The following is a 19,708-nucleotide window of genomic DNA, read 5'->3' on the forward strand; positions in this document are numbered from 1 at the left end:
AAAGAAAGAAGGAGCCTGGAGAGAACTCTAACTAGAGGTTATGGCATCACAAAATGACATATTTCGACCATAATACCGGTAGAACTATAGAAAATGAAATACTTGCAGAGACACTAGAGGACAAAAGTGCAGTTTCTTCGCGCCCTTGTTTCTTCGTGTAGGTTGAGAGGAAAAAGGGGTAAAAAGTTCTGCCACGGCTAACCATGATACACAAACACTTGTTACTAAAGGTACTAGCCAAAGGTGGGAGTCCCCCCCCCAGTCGACAAACCCATGATAATTGCAATGTCCAAAAGGCAGGAGACATCATAGCCGAAGGCAGTATAAAGTTATAAATTGTCGTAGAACCGAAACCGAAGGAGTGACTTTCTCTAAGAATATTATAATCATGTCGAAAATTCCCCATTTATTCAACATATCACCTTTGGATGAAGCAATCCAATCCACCTAGAAAGTGTACCCAAGAGTACTTTGACTAACTGGTCATCCTCAACAACTTCTAAACCAAGCCGCTAAATGATACCGGTTGCAGGTTATTGGAGGCTAAAAGCCTCTCGGAGCAACAAAACCATTAAGTACGAAGGATATTTATTGGTTGTTATGGGAATGAGGACCCATAAGGTATCGAAGATTGGAATGTTCTAATGGAACCGATACACTAGAACATTGAATTATCTACGACTTTTTACTGAGGTCCCAAAACTGTCACAGAATCTCGCTAGTACCCATGGACAGGCCATCGGTAACGTGTTTAAAAATAATAATAAAAGCTTTTGATAATTTGCGGCAAATTATTAACGAAATAGCTGTGGATATTTTGTGGCAAAATATTTTTTTGCGGGATATGTTACCGCTAAATTATCAACAGAAAAAGCCTTTGATAATTTCAATTTTTGAAATTGCTGCCTACCAATAACTTGACGGGATTTAAAAGAAATAAAAAGAATTTATTAATGGAAAAAGTTGTCGCTGATTTAAAAATTTGAAATTGACGCCAAATATAATTTGGCGGGCTTTAAAAAATTGAAACTTTTTTATCAACACCATCAGTAATGTAAAAATTAGAAATTGCTGCCTAATGTGGCTTAAAAATTTAAAAATTAGTTAGTGATGGTCAAAATCATCGGTAACCTATAAATATCCCAAAGAAGTTGTTGTTTATCTATAACTAGGAGTTTGCATACCATCTTACTCACACTTCATGGGCGGACCCATGTGTAGGCTGGATGTGGCTATAGCCACACTAGATTTTTTAATTTTTTTTTTGTTAATATCGTATATAGCGGCGGTTCTGGATCCGCTGCTAAAAGTTTTGTGTAAATGTATCGCGACGGTAGAAAGCGCCGCCAAAGCTTAATGAGTAAAAAATCAAAATTCACGCTTAACATCAAATTAGAACTCAGTTTTTCTTTCTTTCTTTCTTCCATTGCTGCTTTTCGGCATTCATCAACTTAAAACCCTTTTTCCCAAAAATTGAAAACCCATCAATCTTCACCTTCCTAAATTTCTCATCGCATGGAGAACCCTGATCACCGCACCAATCAACCACAATTTAAGAGGAAATTCAAATGATTCATTGTCTCACAGGTAAATCAACTTCGTAATTCACCTTACTACGCTACACACAGTTCATGTTGGATGATCTTTTCCTATTTCTATTTTTTTTTAATTTTCAATTTTCATAGATTTTTTTTGTTAATGAACTTGTTGCATGCGTTGAGTTAGATCGATTTTTTGGATGATAATTTTTGCTTTTGAACTTAGTAGATCTGAGTTCTTTGATGGAACCATATTGGGTTTGGAGCAACCTCTCGTTTATTTTTGTTGATGAGTTTTCATGTTTTGATTGTTGCTTCGTGCCTGCAAATTTTAGAATGTTAAATTAGCAGCATTGTAATGTTTTCTCCCAAAAAAGCAAAATTTGTCATTTTTACTGCACAAATTAGTCTTAACTTTTCATGGTTGAATAAACTTTTGTGCTTTTCATGTGAGATTATAGCTACTTCTTGCTAGCTACCTAATATAATTTCTACTTTGTATTTTAGTCTATAATTTTTTTTATGTTTAGCCACACCGATATATGATGCCTGGATCCGCCCCTGTCACACTTCATCGTCCTTTGGCTCCTACTCTTGCTCCTTCTTCTTTTACATTTTTTTAGTAACAAAGGAGTGTTTTTTGTGCAGACAAAATCAATTACCGACGGAAAAAAAATCGTCCGTAACTTAGCGACGAAAACAATAGGTGAGTAAGTGATAGAAAAACTGTCGGTAATAAAAAAAATCTTGTAGTGATACATGGACTGGGGAAGTAGCAGAAGATCCTCCATTCTTGAGAAGATGATGAGTCGACCTCTCCCTGGAAGAAGAATCGCTATTTTGATGTGTTTATAGAGAAGAAGTAGGGGTTTGGTGGTCGTAGAAATGACTAAGGTTTTGAGAATCGTTGTTGTCAAATATGTTTAGAAGTTTAAAATGGTAGAAGGAAGCAAGAGAGAAAGAGTAGGTCGTAATCAGAAAATCGAAGTGTTCGTGCAATAGAATGAGTGGAATGAAGATTTAATGTTAAGCGATGAATATATGTACTATATGGGAATTGTTATTCAGACCCCCCAACGACTATTTAGACCCCTCAAAAAGTGCAAAAATACTAAACTACCCTTAATGAAAAAAAATATAAAAAAGTTCTAACCCCACTCTTCACATTCTCTCTCCTCTCTCCTTACCTCTTTCCTTTTTCTTCCACCAACCACCACCACCCACCACCTCCACCGTCGTCACCACCGCCACCACCGTCGCCGCCACCACCACCACTACAACCTTCATCTTATGTCATTTTTTACAATTTCAAACTTTAGGGAGTTGATTCTAGAGTGCGTTTAATTGCAGAAAAAAATTAAAACGACAGAATCAACTCCATAATGTTTGAAATTTTAAAAAATGACATAAGATGGAGTTTGTGGTGGTGGTGGTGGCAGTGGTGGTGGCGGAGATGGTGGGTGGTGGTGGTGGTGGGTGGAAGAAATAGGAAAGAGGTAAGGAGAGAGGAGAGAGAATGTAAGAAGTGGGGTGAGGATTTTTTTTTTCATTAAGGATAATTTAGTATTTTTACACTTTTTGAGGGGTTTAAATAGCTGTGGGGGGTCTGAATAACAATTCTCTTAATATATTATAAACTCAAATTGTGATTACATTCTGATTCAACGCGTAACGGCTAAATCAAGAACAAGGACAAATCGACATTGGAGGTAAGGGGCAATTGGCCCCACAAGAGTCTTAATTATTCACAGCAAATGTACTATATATATATATACACTATATTATAGAATATTGATTACATAATTTTCCCCACCAAAATTATCAGTGTCCTCATGGCTTTGCATTTTGGAAAAATAGGTTCACACTCATTCTACCCACACTCACATGAGAGAGAATAAAAGATATGATAGATGATGTGATAGGAAAATAAAAAAATGTTAAGAAACGGTGGGTGAAAATGGGTTGAAAAATAAATTTTTAATAAATATATACTATATTTTAATGTTATAAATCATATGTATATATTGCCCCACGAGTTAAAACTTATGGATCCATCCCTAATCAAGAATGCAGTGGGGCAATGTGTTGACACAAAAGATTTGCAATGGCTATAAAAGTAGTTGAAAAAAACAACTTAGTCGTAATACAAGGACTTGATGTTGGCATTCGCATGTCATTTGAGGCATCAGAACTAGACATTAACAAGAAGGAATAAAGAAGACGAATAAAGAGAATCATGCACCTGGATGAGATTTGGGGGCATAATCATGAATCTAGGGTTTATAATGTGAGATATTGGATATGAGTCATCTCCTTTAAAATATGAGTAGTTGTTACCAGAAGCTAGCCAATCACATATATAGAATATTATAGTCTTCCAAGCTGACTAGAAGTGAGAAGGCATTAATCCCAGATGGTAGTAGTCTATGTGGACTAAAAACATGAATTAGTGGTATATAAGATGTCTGAGTGATAGTTATAGTTAGCCGAAGCCTCCCTCTAAATATGAGAGAGTTATTTGCATAAATACACAATCAAACCATCAATAAAGCATACAAATTTCCCGTAGTTTCTCAGTTTATTCCCTTTAATTTTCCAGTATTTATTTATTCGTTTCATCCTTTTACTTTATATTCATGCATTTATTTCTAGTCGTTTAAGTCTTTATTCATCCATTTCACGTAATTACCTTAGTCACATTTAACTTACTCTTCTTCAACCTCTCAATAGCAATTACTAAGAGTTTTTTGGAACTTGCATTGAGGAACTGAGTTCCTTCTTTGAGTAATCGCTTGCACAGGAAATCATTACGTCGGTTTCTCAACTGACCCACACAGCAACCCTAGACCTTAATTTATTTGAACCAACAACAAAATAATCAAGTTTTTTTCTCCTTCTTCAACTAGACATACGTATGATACCCAATGCATGGGTACTAATCGCAATGATCAAAAGTGGTTGTTTGAACCCCTAAATTAAAAGTTATATTGTTAGTTGCACTTTTGGAAAGAAACATTTAATAATGCTGGACACACATACCAAAATAATTGACAAACCTTGATCACAATTCCCTTTATTTATAAATAATATATGATTTTAATATTCTTACAATTTATTTATCAAATTTAATCCGTAGTTTAAAAAATTATTTTAATTAACTTTATCTTTTAGAGTAAATCACAATAAATAACCTTCAATTTTGCTAATATAGGACTACACTTCATTCTTATATAAAATCTACATTGTAAACACTCTTTGAACTTTTAGTCTTTTACAGTAAAATTATATCAAAATCAATGACACCTTTATAGTAGAATCAGTTGAGGCCTGAGAAATGGTGGTTTACGCTGTGGGTTGTGGCGAATGTCAGCAGTTTGAGTTCACTTATCTCCAACTAGCTAAATTTATTTTGTGAATAAGTAGATGAAATTAGTGATAAATTATATGGAGGTATTTCTTTCCTTGGCAAATCACATCACATTTAAAAATTAAAAATAAACTAATTTATGTAACCTTCTTATATGAAAACTCGATCATCAGTAAATGTAATAAAAAATAGATTGATAATTAAATATAATGGCCTATCATATAATTATTTCATCATGACATTATAATTTAATTAAAATTCAATATAATTAAATAATTTAGATAGTAAATATATGATTGGACCTATGAGTAAAATATGTTAACGCTATCAGTGTCTATGAGAAATAAAAATATGGATGCCTCCTCATGCACAATTCTTTAAATTAATTTAAGTTGTCACATTTAGTTAAATGTAGAAAAAAAAAAACATACAGTTCTTAAACTAAGAGATTAATTTCTATGCACCGACGGTGTAAAAAATTTTACACCATCATCCAATCACAATCTTCCATTTTCTATTTTAGATATTATTAAATTCAAAATTAATTGTAAGCTAAAAAAATGGAATGATGTGATTGAATGATGGTGTAAAACTTATGATGGTGTAAAACTTATTTACACCGTCGGTGCATATAAATTAATCTCCTTAAACTAAGAGAAAAAGTTTGATGCACCGACGGTGTAAAGTTTTTTTACACCGTCAACCAATCAGATTTCAAAGATATGCCACGTCAATTAATGAAATTAAATGAAAAGAGAGATTTTCTCACATCTTTAAAATCTGATTGGTTGACGGTGTAAAAAAACTTTACACCGTCGGTCGGTGCATCAAAATTAAACTCACTAACTAATACATAATTCATCAATAATATCTGATTCTCTCTTCACTGGTGACAAATTTTGCCAGCTGGTGGTAAACTGAAATATTAAATTTTGTTCGTAATTAGCTAATTAATTAACTAGTACTACTATTGTTTTAACAAGGTCCGGTGTCGCTTGTCATTGGAAGCTGTAGTTATTTTAGGCCGCATGTCCCTATCAAAGGTAAAAATATCTGTAATAAAGAAAGTGGCACTTATACTAAGCTAGTTTAAAAACGACATAATGAAAGGCAAATAGCACTTCCTTATTGCTTGGTGAACTGTAACCTGTCATGTTCCTTGGAATGATTCGATTAGAGATCATTTTAAAGTTTGCCCAATGACAAGATTTTATTAAATGCTTTGGACCATTAAGAAGAGAGCATTTGATTATGTCTATGTCATGACATTATTTTCATTTCTTACAGTTTTCATTATGCACAAGAAGACGGGAAAAAAAAGTTTAATTAGAAGAGCCATTTGATTCAAACGGGTCAACAAAAAAATATTACAAAAACAAAAAACACACACGGACGAGATAGAGAAAGGGTGATTAATTAGGTGGCCTTTTGATTGAGCTAGAGCCGCATGACCATCAAGATGGTTTAGGTAGGAACTCTAACGTTTTATATATAGTTCTAATCTTGCTGCAGGAGGAAACATAATTTAAATTGCTTGATGTAATATGTCTCACAAAGCAACTTTCCCCTCGGGAAGGAAGGCCGATGTCCGTGAATGGCCCGAGCCAGACAGAAATCTTCCAAGTAATGCAGGCAACGCGAATGGTCGGCGAGCCAAGGGCACCCAGGTGACCAGGTGAATGGTGCGAGTACCACCGGGCGACGAGCCATGTTACAGAGGAATGCCGCGCTTTGTAGCGCGAGATCGAGAAGTTGGTGTCGGCGAGGAGGCCCATGAGTGCTCAGGGCGGTAATCGCGACGAAAATGGCAACTTTCCCCTCGGGAAGGAAGGCCGATGTCCGTGAATGGCCCGAGCCAGACAGAAATCTTCCAAGTAATGCAGGCAACGCGAATGGTCGGCGAGCCAAGGGCACCCAGGCGACCAGGTGAATGGTGCGAGTACCACCGGGCGACGAGCCATGTTACAGAGGAATGTCGGGCTTTGCAGCGCGAGATCGAGAAGTTGGTGGCGGCGAGGAGGCCCATGAGTGCTCAGGGCGGTAAGAGTTCAACGTCTAAAGAAGTGGGAGCGATCGCTGGAGGGTTCGGAGGAGGCGGAGTCACAAATGCGGCGAGGAAACGATACTCTAGGGCAGTGAATGCGGTTACGGAGGTTCCTTTCAATTTTCCGCATCCTGACATTACACTTTCATCTGCTGACTATTTTGGAGTAAAGCCACATCTTGATGACCCGATTGTAGTCCTGCTCCGTGTAAACAAGCTCAATGTACAACGAGTGCTTTTGGACCAGAGGAGTTCGGCGGACAACATTTACGGCGACGCGTTTGATCGGCTCGGTTTGGACGAGAGAGACCTCACTCCCTACACAAGTTCTCTTGTGGGGTTTGCGGGCGAGCAGGTGTGGGTGAGGGGCGTCCTCGACCTTGATACTACATTTGGCGAGCTTGAGAACGTTAAGACATTAATGTAAAGATACTTAGTCCTGGGGGCGGTGGGATCTTACAACATAATAATCGGCATAAACACTTTGAATCGGTTGTGTGCCACATCACATATGGCGGTCAAGTATCCGTTGGCAAGCGGGCGCATCGGAAGAATTAGTGTGGACCAGAAGATCGCAAGAGAATGCTACTACAACGCGGTGGATCGGTAGGGACGGAAGAGTGCCTCGACCGGACACCAGTGCCATGAGGTCGATGTGCCAGAGGAGAGCCTGGATCCGAGAGGCGAAGGCGGCGTTAACATGCCCACACCGATCGAGGAAACCAAGGAGCTGAAATTTGGAGACAGGGTCCTTAAAATCGGAACTAGGTTGACTGAGAGCCAAGAACAAAGGCTATCAAAATTGTTGGGTGAAAATCTGGATCTTTTTGCATGGAGCCACAAGGACATGCCGGGAATAGATCCAAACTTCATTTGCCATAGGCTAGCATTGGACCCCGGGATTAAGCCGGTAACCCAGATACGGTGCATGGGCGATGAAAAGGAGAAAGTCGTTCAGCAAGAAGTAAACAAATTACCGGCGGCGGAATTTATCCGTGATATCAAATATCCTACATGGTTGGCCAACATGGTGATGGTGAAGATGGAAAACGGGAAATGGAAATGGCGCATGTGCGTGGACTACACGGATCTGAACAAGGCATGCCCAAAGGATTCTTACCCATTGCCGAGTATAGACAAACTAGTGGACGGAGCGTCCGACAATGAATTGCTGAGCCTAATGGATGCCTACTCAGGTTACCACCAAATCAAGATGCACCCGTCAAACGAGGACAAAACGGCCTTCATGACTGCCAGAGTGAATTACTGCTATCAGACAATGCCTTTTGGATTGAAGAATGTCGGGGCGACATATCAACGGCCGATGGATACGGTCTTCGCAGATCAGGTAGGAAGAAACATGGAGGTCTACGTAGATGACATGATCATAAAATCCGTTATGGGAGCAAATCATCATGAGGATTTGCTGGAAGCTTTTGGCAGGCTCCGAAAGCACAACATGAGACTCAATCCAGAAAAGTGTTCTTTCGGGATACAAGGAGGAAATTTTCTAGGCTTCATGATAACATCGAGAGGAATTGAGATCAACCCGGACAAGTGCAAAGCAATTCGGGAAATGAAGAGTCCAAGCAGTGTGAAAGAGGTGCAGCGTCTAACGGGGCAGATTGCGCCCTTTCCAGATTCCTCCCTCACTCGGGCGACAAGTCAGCTCCGTTTTTCAAATGCCTTAAGAAAAATATGGCTTTTGAGTGGAGTCCAGAGTGCGAGGAGGCTTTCAATTGCCTCAAGGAACTGCTGTCTGCACCACCAGTTCTGTCAAAACCTGTTCAAGGCCTCCCCTTACATTTGCATTTCTCTGTCAGTGACCATGCAATCAGCTCAGTAATTCTCCAAGAAGTGGAGGGCAAACAAAAAATAGTCTACTTTGTGAGCCATACACTTCAGGGCGCAGAGATCATGTACTAGAAGATTGAGAAGGAGGTGCTCGCCGTGCTCGTGACCGCCAGATGCCTAAGGCCTTACTTCCAGAGCTTTCAGGTAAAGGTAAGAACTGATCTACCTTTGAGGCAGGTGTTGCAGAAGCCAGACTTATCGGGAAGGCTCGTCGTGTGGTCAGTAGAACTGTCGGAGTATGGTTTGCAGTATGACAAGAGAGGAAAGATAGGAGCGCAAGCTTTAGCAGATTTCGTGGTAGAATTAACACCGGAAGCCGGCGAGAGGGTAAGTACGCAATGGACGCTGTTCGTCGATCGATCGTCGAATGAGAATGGAAGCGAAGCAGGGGTCACACTGCAAGGACCTGGGGAATTAATACTAGAACAGTCTTTGAGATTTCAGTTCAAAGCAAGCAACAATCAGGCGGAGTACAAAGCATTAATCGCGGGCTTGAAGTTGGCCATCGAGGTTCAGATCGACAATTTGCTGGTTATAACAGATTCGTTGCTAGTAGCAAATCAGGTAAATGAGGTATTTCAGGTGAAAGAGCCCGCCCTGATAAAATATCTGGAGCGCGTGCAACTCCTAATGGGTCGACTGCAGGAGGTGGTAGTTGAGTTCGTGCCAAGGGCGAAGAATCAAAGGGCGGATGCCCTGATAAAGCTAGCAAGTACCGGAAGCCTGGGAATAATCGGAGCGTGATTCAGGAGACACTGGCCAATCCGAGCATAGAGGGGGAGTTGGTGGCCAGTGTCGAGCGCCAGGAAACTTGGATGGACCCCATCGTGGACATCTTGGCAGGGGAGCCGGGCGAGGTAGTAAAGTACGTGAAGGAGCAAAGGCGAGAGGCGGGACACTACACGCTGATCGATGGCACACCTTTTCGAAGAGGATTTAGCTCGCCCCTCCTAAGGTGTCTGCCGCCCGGAAAGTACGAGGTCGTCATGGCGGAGGTTCATGAGGGAGTCTGCGCCAGCCAGATCGGGGGAAGATCCTAGGCGTGCAAGGTCCTCAGGGCAGGTTTCTACTGGCCCACGATGAGGAAAGATTGCGCAGAATTTGTGAAGAGATGCGAAAAATGCCAGATGTTTGCCGACTTGCCCAAAGCCCCGCCAGAGCAGTTGGCTACGATCGCGTTGTGGCCCTTCACCATGTGGCGAGTCGACATGGTGGGACCCTTTCCGACCGCCAGATCACAGATGAAATTCATCCTCGTGGCGGTGGATTACTTCACAAAGTGGGTAGAAGATGAGCCCCTTGCGAGCATCACCGCAGGAAAGATCGTAAGTTTCTACTGGAAAAGGATCGTGTGCCGGTTTGGGGTCCTAAGGGCGATCGTCTCGGACAATGTGATGCAGTTTGCAAGTAAACAGGCAAGGGAGTTATGTGAGGAAATGGGCATACAACAGAGATTTTCTTCGGTAGAACACCCTCAGACCTATGGACAAGCGGAGTCAGCAAATAAAGTGATCTTGCAAGGTTTAAAGCGTCGACTCTCTGAGGCAAAGGGAGCCTGGCTGGACAAGCTCCCGGTTGTGATTTGGTCCTACAACACGACGCCACACTCAACCACAAAGGAAACTCTTTTCAGAATGACCTACGGGGCGGACGCCATACTGCCTATGGAAATAGACAACGGCTCTTGGCGGACAACACCACAGTTCGAGAGCGAGAATTCATCTAACATGGCTGTGGAGCTGGACTTGCTGTCAGAAACGCGGGATGAGGCTCGTGTCAGAGAGGCTGCGATGAAACAGCGGGCTGCGACAAGGTATGCCACAAAAGTCCGCCCAAGGGCGATGCAGGAGGGAGATTTGGTTCTTAAGAAACAGACTGGGAATGTGGGGAAAGGGGCCTACCACCTCGAGAGTTTGGATGGGAGGTGAGTGTCGCGATCTTGGAATGCATCAAGCCTGAGGTACTACTACAGCTGAGGATTGAGGAAGAGATCGGATTGGGACAGGGGAAATCGACTAAGCTAGACTCATGAAGACCGCGGGATTAAAAACAAAGACATGTTCTTGTTCTCCATCTCGGGAGTTTGTTGGCTAAAACGCCTAAATTGTAAAAACAAAGACACGTTCTTGTCCTCCATCTCGGGAGTTTGTTGACTATAACGTCTGATTGAAAATACAAAAATTGTATCAAGCGATTTCAATCACACGGAATTGCGGCAAGTGCTAGGTGGAAAAATTTTCCTGAAGGTGGCGATCCCAACACGACCTTGATGTCTGGGGATCGCTCCGAAAAAGCCGACGTTGCTCGCCGTCACCCGTTGGCGACGTGTGCGGATAAGCTTCTTATCCAAACAGCCTCCCTGAAATTTGGGCGAGCGAACCTAACTAGGCTAAGTCTAGGGCAACACACATGACCATTGGAACTCGAGCCACCGTATGTCCTCGCCAAGCAAAACTGGCAAGGCCACACCTGATCTTACGGGAAAAGCGTGTGAACAAAGCCTCAATTCAAAACTGAGCAAAATTCCTAGTTAAACCCAACACACCATCAATGTCGTAAAACGTAATTCAGACCCAAGGAGACTGAGAGGGAAGCGTGGGAAAATTTCGGAAAAGCGTTAAACATACATAGGAAATAAAGCTCAACTAATTAACTTAGAATCGAAACATGCAATTGAAATAAATTCATGATTGAAAGACAAAAGAAGTACTAGCATTACAATTATTAAAGATAGTTAACATTATATTTTCTTCTCTTGTTCCACAGCATCCCCGAGATCAACATGGGCAAAGGTGGAGGTGTTTGACTTGGGCCTTGGCGATGAGGAAGCCGTGAACGCGCTTTTTGGCCGCCGCCTGGGCAGCTTCCTCTCTTATTTTCTCTTCTTGAACCTTGGCTTGGGCGTCATTTTCAGCCGCGAGCTTGCACTTAGACGCCAGATCCACCTTGGCCTCGGCGAGTGCCTTACCCTTACTCGCCAGTTCTTCACGCAAGGTGGTGATCTCTTTATCTTTGGTGGCCAGGTTTTCCTTGTAACATCCCGATCTGACAACTGGCCAAACGGTAACAACATGAGTCTTTTCAGCGCGCTTTGTCCTCACTCGCGCGCTTCCCGGGAAAACTTCCCAGGAGGTCACCCATCCCAATATTGCTCCAAGGCTAGCACACTTAACCATGTAGTTCTTATGAGTTGGGCTCCCGAAAAGAAGTTGCAACTTGTTCTCCTGAGTAGTACCAATCAAATCTTTTATGCCCTCCTCAACTGTACAGTCCATCCCTATACAGTCTCAGAATACCTCTTGTTCGGGTGTGAGATCGGTTCATTCATGTGCCCCTCCGCCTAGAAGCCTTCCAGGAGCCGCTCCTTGTCCGTGCCTCACTGCAACGGCGATCACTCCCCGCCCTCGTCAGCCCCAGGCGTCACAGGCCCACCAGCTTCCGCTTGGTTCGTCCCCGAACCACACCATACTGGGAGAGGTCGGCTCTGATACCATTTGTAACATCCCGATCTGACGACTGGCCTCACAGTAACAACACGAGTCTTTTCAACGCGCTTTGTCCTCACTCGCGCGCTTCCTGGGAAAACTTCCCAGGAGGTCACCCATCCTAATATTGCTCCAAGGCTAGCACACTTAACCATCGAGTTCTTATGAGTTGGGCTCCCGAAAAGAAGTTGCAACTTGTTGTCATGAGTAGTACCAATCAAATCTGGTATGCCCTCCTCAACTATATAGTTCATCCCTATACAGTCTCGGAATACCTCTTGTTCGGGTGTGAGATCGGTTCATTCATGTGCCCCTCCCCCTAGAAGCTTGCCAGGAGCCGCTCCTTGTCCATGCCTCACTGCACCGGCGATCACTCCCCGCCCTCGTCAACCCCGGGCGTCACATTCCTCCTGTAAGGCAGCAATGATCTCTTTGGCGTTGAGGTCCCGTTGGAGCTCCTCAATCCGGGTCTCGAGTCCTTCCCCTTTCTCGTTCGCCGTTAACAGTGCCAACCTCGCCTCCTTGAGCTTTTGCTGCATCTTTTTAATCTTGCCCTCCTCTACTGTTAATTGATTGGACAATTTAGAGCAAGTATCATTCACCCGAAGGTTGTCGGAACGCAGCTTCTCTACTCCTGGCAGAGCTCGGCAACTCCTGCAACAGGTCGTGCTCGATGGGCCACTTGGGCGAACAAGCACCCGACGCGGAGGATGTTAGACACAGCTTCCTGGGCAACATCCTGCGGGTCCTGACTAGAAGCCTCCCTCAATTTCTCAAGATATGGGTGAGAAAGGAGGAAAACAAAGGGATCTTGGGAGGAGCTGTTGGAAGGACTCTTCGGGCGGTCCGCAGAAAGATTCCCTCCTTCGCCACCAGCCCCGGGAAGGTGGGGGGTTGATGGGTCAAAGGTAGTCGGGCCGGGTGAGGGAGACGGCGGGCGGATAGAGGAAGGTGATTTTTGCCCTTCCAATGGGGCCGCGGTGGGAGGGGCGTCTGGAGGCAGAGAGGTGCCCGTCTCACCATGACGAGTGGACACCAGTGGGTCGCGAGCGCCATTCGGGGGGGGACCCACGGCGGCGGATTCAGATGCGACGGGTCCTCCATCTGTGCTGATCAAAGGGGTAGCTTGGGGGTTTGGCTCACCCAAATTTCTTCTCCTGGGCGAGCTGACGCTCACCGACGAGCATTTCATTTTTTCCCAACTTGGGCTGAGGAAGACACCTTAGCATTCCCAGAGGTGAAAGCCTTCAGGAGCTCGGCAGTGGAGAACTTCATATTCCCTGAAAAAACAAAAGGGAAAGTTGTTAGCAACGGAAAGGTCAAGGGGAGACCTGAAAGAACATTTAAAAGGGGAACCTACCCGCGGGAGTAGTTTGGAGCCCGTAGGAGCGCCGAGTAACTCAGCACAACTAAGGCGGGGAAGTCGGGAGAGGATCCCGAGGTCGAATTTCTCTCTGGCAGACAGGAGTGCTTTAGAAGGGTCGGCTACGGGTTTAGGGCACTTGGTCCAGTAAAACGGGAAGAGAGCTTTCCCTTCTCTTTGTGTAAATGACGAGGGGTAAGCTGGGTGAACGAAGACCTGGAAGTACCGGCGAGCTAGACGGGGTTCAGGGTCACCCTGGTAAGGGATGAGTCGTTCCCGACCCAGGCGGGGCGCCAGTACGACCCGGCCATGGGATCCCAATGATCGGGAATTCACTTTAAAGAAAAAGAAGAAGAGGGCAGTTGAAGGAACTACATCGACACTGTTGTAGAGAATTTCAAAACACCTCAAATAAGCCCAGGCGTGGGGATGAAGTTGGCAAGGGGAAACGTTAACGTCACTCAGCACTTGGCTAAGAAATGGGGGAGAAAGGGAGTTTGACGCCAAGGTCAAGGAACATATATTCATATATGAAAAAGAAATGAGAGTACTTGGGATTCTGCAGATTCGCTGACCTTTGCATTTCTTCAGTACGTTACATGTGACCTACACGCGTCAAGCCACCATGATTCACGGCGATCACAGCTAGAGCTCTGCGAGAGGGCCAAGCACCGTCGCCACAAGCCTACCTGTGGACTCGTGGACTCGGGGAAACTCGTGAAGAGAGTCCGAAATTAGCTTTAGCTTTACTAGCTATGCCATGTTGGCAATCATTCTTGATCACTAGGCTTTGGCATTGGTTAGTTTTGATTATTAAGACACTCTTAGCTCTCATGCTTCGAGTTCGGTATCTTGTGGACTTGTGGACTGGGCTAGACCCCGGGGGCCCTCGTCCAGGGGCGCTTGCCTCAGGGCGGTGAACGAGCCAGGGAGTTTGGGCCTCCCCCGAGAGGCCCCACTGGCCCACTAAGGACGATTAGGAGCGCTAGGCCCAACCCCAAGTCTATAAATAAGGGGCGGTTACCAATTGTAAGGGACTCTTAGCTCATTTGAGAAATAACAAACTTGAAATTCAGCTAAGTGGTTACACGCTCTCTCTCTCTCTAAATTCTCACATTGCAATCCCTTCACTCTAGGTACCATACCTCACTTCTATGTTCTTGGATAGAACAGATATAATGTTCCCCTATGTTTTGAGTAAGATCTTTCTGAAAATCCTTCTTTGGACCTCAAATATAGTGAAGTATCAAATAAGCTTTCTAACCCATTTAAAGATCTTGAGGTGAAAATCAATCGACTAAAGTCTGAGGTCAAGGCCTTCGAATTCGAGTTGAATCCCTTGAAAACCTTTACTGACAAGTTGGAACGTCAATGTGCCGAGGCAGAAGGAAAGGCCCTTGATCTTTCCAAGTCTTTGTAAGAGAAAGAAAGCTTGTTCTCTCGTCTACAAATAGAAAATGACTCTAAATTCACACAAGTCTCTCGTGATTCCAAGTCTTCAATAACAAAGAAGTGACATGATTTTTTATTACTTCCTTAAGTTGATTGGATGTTGCATTCTTTTCAATTAGATTTCTTCCATCCCTCCTCTGCTAAGACGAATGAGATTGCATTTGGTTTTTTGGATTACTTGCTCTCCGCTCGGTGGACTATATCCTTTATCAGGTTACTCGCGTCAATGTTGTACTCAAATTAAAGCAAGAAAAAATAGTTTGGAGAGGGCTCGCCAGAAAAAATGGTGGGAGATGGGAAGATGGAGAGGAAGAAAAGGGGAAAATGGAGAAAAATGACTAAATTGATGTTGAAATTATACGTAAACACCTATATCTGACTTGGATCCCACGTGGGCGGGTGGCTGAGTAAAACAAATTCAAAAATACTTTATGACATCATAAGAACTATTTTGAATTAAACAAATTTTTTCAAGACTAAAGATTGAAATTTGTTTATAGGAACTATTTGAGATATGAGAGACTACATATATTTTTTTGGAGATGATTTCATTGGGCTTTTGAGCTTGTTTGATCTAAGTCCATCATGGCTTAATCTTAGGCGGAATCATAAATTAGATATGTATCTCAGCCCAAAGTGTAGCTCAACATTTATACCCATGGTCTCTTCCACAACCACCAATGGTTTGTTCCTATTTTTTTTTCCTATTCCAACCAGTACCTATATATGTTACGATATTTATTCACACGTTGTGTGTTATCTGTACTATCAACCATACATTAATTATATATATATATATATATATTCTGTTTCCAAAAAATATATATATGTTACGATATTTTTTTGTTACATGAGGAAAAAATATATGTTTGGATATGATCAGGTTTGTGTGTGTCATTTCTTCTATTATACTACCATTAGTTTTTTATTGGTTTTAAACTGATTGTTTATTACAATTCATCTCTTTTATTTTTTTGAACGTGTTACAACTTGCTGAATATGGATATTAAGGGTCAACTTTCTATTGTTTTTAACTTAAGGCCTGTTTGTTTAAGATTAAAACTGTAATTTTTGACTTGGATGAAAATGATTTAATTTTTTAGAGATTTTTTAATGAAAAATTAAACTGAGTTATTTTCTGTTTGTTTATTATTATAAAATGTAATTATTACTTCAATGTTATTTTTCTTTCTCCTAGATGAGTAAGAATTTACAAACAACATGTTGATCAGCTCTAATACCACTTGTCAAGAAGACCGAACAAGCCAACGGGTCTAGAAAACAAGACACTTTGAGATTTGAATATCAGATCGTTACCCAAAATTTTAAGCCGTATATAGGAACTATTTGAGATTAAAGATTTGAAATTTGTTTATAGGAACTATTTGAGATATGAGAGACTACATATATTTTTTTGGAGATGATTTCATTGGGCTTTTGAGCTTGTTTGATCTAAGTCCATCATGGCTTAATCTTAGGCGGAATCATAAATTAGATATGTATCTCAGCCCAAAGTGTAGCTCAACATTTATACCCATGGTCTCTTCCACAACCACCAATGGTTTGTTCCTATTTTTTTTCCTATTCCAACCAGTACCTATATATGTTACGATATTTATTCACACGTTGTGTGTTATCTGTACTATCAACCTTACATTAATTATATATATATATTCTGTTTCCAAAAAATATATATATATGTTACGATATTTTTTTGTTATATGAGGAAAAAATATATGTTTGGATATGATCAGGTTTGTGTGTGTCATTTCTTCTATTATACTACCATTAGTTTTTTAATTTATTGGTTTTAAACTGATTGTTTATTACAATTCATCTCTTTTATTTTTTTGAACGTGTTACAACTTGCTGAATATGGATATTAAGGGTCAACTTTCTATTGTTTTTAACTTAAGGCCTGTTTGTTTAAGATTAAAACTGTAATTTTTGACTTGGATGAAAAGGATTTAATTTTTTAGAGATTTTTTAATGAAAAATTAAACTGAGTTATTTTCTGTTTGTTTATTATTATAAAATGTAATTATTACTTCAATGTCATTTTTCTTTCTCCTAGATGAGTAAGAATTTACAAACAACATGTTGATCAGCTCTAATACCACTTGTCAAGAAGACCGAACAAGCCAACGGGTCTAGAAAACAAGACACTTTGAGATTTGAATATCAGATCGTTACCCAAAATTTTAAGCCGTATATAGGAACTATTTGAGATTAAAGATTTGAAATTTGTTTATAGGAACTATTTGAGATATGAGAGACTACATATATTTTTTTGGAGATGATTTCATTGGGCTTTTGAGCTTGACACTTAAATGTATTGAACAAGAGTAAAATCAAATTACATCATTCCAAATACTAAAAGGGAGTCGCAACACAAAAATAAAAATAGGTAAACAGGAAAGTAAAACCCAATATAGAACGGAGCAATGAACATCCGGAGAAGTTGTCACATTCCTTCATGGTGTGCTGGCAACGACCTCAAGGGCCTAACCTTCCTCTCAACCAATCAAGTGCCTCCAAGAGTCTCCCAAAAGTGTTTATTAGGTTTAAAATAAGATAAAGATGAAAAGATTCTAAAAAATAGGTTAAATTTTTTCTGTGTTCTGGTACTCGTTCGCTTCTTTCGCGGCGGGTTTGTTATGATGTATTAAACAACAAATGCAAACTGGCGCTATCGCAACGGTTTGTTGCGCTATGAAAAACAACAACTCTGAATTTCTTCCATTTGGAGATTTTTTCCCTTTTCTCCAAATCTTCTCCTAAAATAAAGCAAATGAAAATGTATGAGATAAAAAATAAGATAACAACTTAAAATAAACTTATCTAATCCTAAATTAAAGCAACTAAATCCTAATAAAAATAAAAAGAAGATAAAACTAATTCAAATTCTAATAAAATCTAGAAAAATAATATAAAATGTAGCAAAATATTTAAACCAAATAAATACATTAAAATGCATGAACTAGGCATAATGTGTACTAAAATGACAAAAATACCCTAAAAATATGTTAAACTACATGCAAATAAACAATGAAAATAGCCTTAAATCCCGGGTCATCACAAAGGACATACACGCCCACAACACCATGAGGTGCGACCACAAAGAAGAATGCATGTCCTAGGGTACATGCACATCCTCCTCTCCCAACCTAGACACCATTCCCGTTAACCACAAGTTTCCTCTACATCTGTTCATTTTCCTCCATCTAGATCTGATATTGACATTATACGCCACCATCGGAGCCATTGAGATGTCGATGACCACCGCCACCATCATCGATCTGACAAGAGTCCCAAGTGCAACCACAAATTCAAGGATTGGGAAGAAGATCGGTAGGAAAACATAGAGGTCTAAGTTAGCGATTTGATTTATGATGATTTGTGGGCTAGTATTCTTCTTATTCTTCAATGTGTGTGAATCTGAAACGAAGGCACCAAGGTCTGTTAAGGAGCTAGTGCGACTAGAATCCTCGTCTTGCCAACCCATGTTTCTTAAGGTGATTCTAATTTCCAACGAGGATTGCACAAAGGAGGTCGTGGGAGTGGTCGTGTTTGGCGGTGAGGTTTCAAAGAGACAGAGAGTAATGGTTCCAAATTTGGGATGTTGCGAGTGTTAACGAGAGAGCATTAATGTAAAAACATAAATAAATTTTATATAAACGATAATTAAACATTTACTGATCTAGCTGGTCACAAATATATCATTCTTATCGAATATTTCATTTTTGTGGCAATAAAACATCAATGCACGATGCATGACTTATTTGTTAATGCATCTTAGACAACACTAGTAATCATAATATGTTTAATATTATTTTGATTGAAGTAATTTTAGTTTTTTAATATCATTTTTATGGTCAAATTTATGTTAAAGTTGCACTTAAAATCCTAAATATTACTATGAAATTGTATAATATATATATATCTATTGAAATTTTATTTTAGTACACTTCAGCTAACACTCATAGCCAAGTGTCGGACTCTCCTATTAAACAAATGTTTTTTAATAAGTTTGTACTTTGTTGCTACTCCAAGGTCACTCTTGTGTCTTGACTCGCTGCAATTAAAGTGAACATGGCCAAATATGTGTAGGTGTTTGGTTGGAACCTGGAAGCTTGAGCATTTAAGAGAGGAATAGTTATGAGTTTGTTGGGTGAAAGAGCTGTCCATGAAGAAGCAGTTGAACTTGTCCACGTGTTACAGGGACAAATATATTTTAAGAAAGTCAAATACTTAAAAAAGTAGGCATGGTAGCTTTGAAGATTAATCGCGTTTGGAAGAGTTTATTTGATAGTATAAGCTCTTATGAAAGTGTTTGGGAGAGCTTATGCAAACAGCTTATGCCTACCATAAGCTGTTTTGAGCTTGTTTTCATGAGCTACTCAGGATAGCTGATGGAAAAGAGTTTATGTTTATATATAGCTTATTTTCGATTTATTTCAATAAAAAAATAAAAATAGCTTATGAGTAAGCGACAAATAAGCGCTTATGTCGCTTATTCATAAGCTATTTAAATTTTTTTATTGAAATAAATCGAAAATAAGCTATATATAAGCATAGACTCTTTTCTTATGTCATAATCGTTAT

This window comes from Lotus japonicus, chromosome 6 (assembly GCF_012489685.1).
Source record: "Lotus japonicus ecotype B-129 chromosome 6, LjGifu_v1.2".
NCBI lineage: Eukaryota > Viridiplantae > Streptophyta > Magnoliopsida > Fabales > Fabaceae > Lotus > Lotus japonicus.